Genomic DNA, 3,132 nt, shown 5'->3' on the forward strand with positions numbered 1-3,132 from the left:
CTATAGCAACTAAAGAATGTAACTATAGTTCCATTACTACAAGTAATTCAATAAAAAGTGTATATGTTGATGTACATTGTGAGCCATAAAATAAATAACAGGGGGAATTAAATGTGGGATTGTGAACTCTTCCTTCCCATTCCCCTCATGGTATCAGTGGCTTATGCCTTAATTGTGAGAATTGTTAAGCTTTGATACAAGTCTTTGGATTATATGCATTTCCAAACATTTAAAAATAATAAAAGAGGGGAGGTACTTACACATGGTCCTGAAAAAACTTCTGTGCAGCTCCTGGAATAGTTGACAGACAAGATGGTGTGAAAGGCAAGAGGTTTTTTGCTCAGTAAGTGCCATTTTAAGGGATGGGATAAAATGTTGACACCGGCCTGGTTCTCTCACCTCTTGAGAGTAGGTGTGTATTTGTGGTTTTCATTTGGCTATGGATCAGTTCAGAGGGATAGGGAAAGACAGGACAGATTTATTTTTTTTTACCTTTTGCATCTGCACCATACTTTTAAAAAAAGTATTTTTGAAAATTCTTTGCAATTGATAGACAAAACAGGTTTGAATAGTTCTTGTAATACCTGTGTTAGCTAAGACAAATGCATGTGTTTAACTTGTTTAATCTTAATTTGTTTTTGCTTTTAAAGACTTGGAAAAAGGATAAGTAGTTTAAATCATTAGTTTGCATTTAGAAGAGTTAGAGTTTGTTTGACACCTGTTCTTTTTTCAGGAAACTGCAAATTGAGGGGGATTAGGCATAGAAAATCTGTATAGCTGTAATGCTAACACTTGACACCAAAGAAAACTGGAGAAGGCAACAAGGGGAGACCACTGAGTTCACTTAGTGCTAATGTCAGGTAGTTGTTAAAACATTTTTCCTATTCTTTAAATAAATGTCATTCCTATAGCAAGTAAAAGTTCAAGAACCCTGGAGAAAACAACTGAGTAAGCACATGCTGGGCACTGGCAATGGAGGCTTTCCTGCAGTGCCTCATGCAAGTGCCTCCTTTGTTTGAAGGTCACCTCTGGACATTTCTAGTCAGTTTGGGGCATGTCAGCTCAGGAAAATTTAGCCTGATTAAATCTAGTTTAGCTAGATTTACTTTGGAAGTATGTTAATTAAGACAATTGAAAATCTGTATTGGCAGTTAACAAAGGCTTACTGCAAATTTACCTAATTTATATCAAGTTTAAACTTTAGTTTGCAAGAGTCAGGAGCAGACAAACTGACAGCCTGGATATCAGTTGTTGCCATTCACAGAGATTGAGCGTGGTGCCAGTTGATACGGGTAAGATAACTCACCTTGTTTGCAGCTTCCCTAAGAAAACAGAAATTCCAGCAGTTTTTGTATGTTAGTAGTTCCTCCCCTTAACTTGAGCTTGAACTGACAGCCTCAGAATACAGTGGTCATCTTCTGTTTTATTTAACTGGCATTTTGTGAAAAATTACAGCATACCTCAATGTTTTAATAGCAGACTGAAAATGTGTCTTCTGATGTGTTATGCTCTTTGACAAGCCCAGTATCTGCCAAAGTTCAGTGGTTTTGAAGGTTTCTGAAAATTCCTCAAGCAGATAAAGAAGTCATAACTCATTCAAAGTCATGTACAATTGAAAGCTCTCAGAAGCTTCACAGACCTATGTAAGATGACTTCTTTGTCTCTTTGAAATCTTCCACATGGGGGATTTATTAAATCTTCAGCTGTAAGTGATAACAGAATTAGTATAAATAAAAAAGACCTTTGGCAACGTAAGTGTATTCAGCAGCTGACTGTGGAAGCTCTGTCTTGTTCTGTGCCTAATAATGCTCCATGCCTGATCATGCCTGAGGTTTCACACACGTGCTGCCGTTTAGTGGGATGTAAACTAACTTTTTTTTTTCTTTCAAATGCTTAGGTACTTTGTTTACAAAAATTATGAATGGAGTTTAAAATTTTATATAAATAGTAGGTTAGTATTGACTACTGAAATGAGGTTTTATAAGTTCAATAGAACTGATTGCAACACTTCTAGCAATCTTAAATGTTTTTAATATTGAATTTGGTTGAGCTAAACACTGTTAAAAGCCTTGTTAGTCATACTTTAATAGAAAAATCTTACTACCTTTTCATTGTATGTTTACTGACAACAGCCCCCTTTCTTATGACTCTTAAGTTATCACCTTAAAAATGTTATTAATAAATGTTACTTGGAAAAAAATAGTTGAGTAATTGCTTTGTTCTAACTCATCCTTTTCCTACTGTGAACATTCATGGCAAAACAATTAACACTTCATAATACCAAGTAAATTAAAAATCCATAATACACCCTCATGAATATGTAGTTGCAGTTTGTCTCGATGTAGCAAAGTTACAATTCTGCTTGTAAGTACCTGTGTGACAGGTTTGGTACATTGCTTCTCTCTATTTTTCCCCCTCTGGGATGAAGAAGGAGGAACTGAAGTGAATTGACCCACATCAGTTTTCCTGGTGTGACTCAGTAAATGCTTGTTGTACAGCTGTTAGTGCTGAGGCTCGGTGAAAAATACACCTGAGAAACAGTGAGCTGGAAACTTCACAGCTGAAAACTTCCCCATGGAAACAAGCTCCCTGCAGTCAGCCAGGAAATGGTGCTGCAAGGGCATCCTTCAGCTGAAGGTGCTTAGCCACGTGGGCAAGAAACAGCCAAGCCTCAGACTTGAAACCCAGGCTGGGTTGGAAGTGTTGGCAAGGGAAAAGAAAACAATCACTGTACCTGAGTGCACCTGATATGTGATCCTTGAGACATCCCTACAGCCCTGTGATAGGGTGTTTTGTATGGAACATGTTTTTAGGTATTCTAAGTCTCTTTTGCTTTTACACTGGAGGTTCCAGTAACTTTTAGTCATAGTAATGGAGTGCTTAATGGGGAGAAAACCCTCCAAAATGCTCTTTGAGTGTACTTATTTTAAAAAGTAGAAGTTAAGAAGGACAGGCACAGCTGCAATGAGCAAACTTGTTTTTCACTGTCTGTTCCCCAAACATTCCATTATTAAGGCTGTTCTATTTGACATACTGGCTAAACTGTAGATCTCAAAATTGCGATTAGAAGAGGCAGTTTCTTCTAAGGAAGAGGATGCTTGACAGTTTAGATCAGTCCAGTCTTTACAGTTC

This window comes from Zosterops lateralis (genome assembly GCF_965231275.1).
Source record: "Zosterops lateralis genome assembly, chromosome: 13".
Lineage (NCBI taxonomy): Eukaryota > Metazoa > Chordata > Aves > Passeriformes > Zosteropidae > Zosterops > Zosterops lateralis.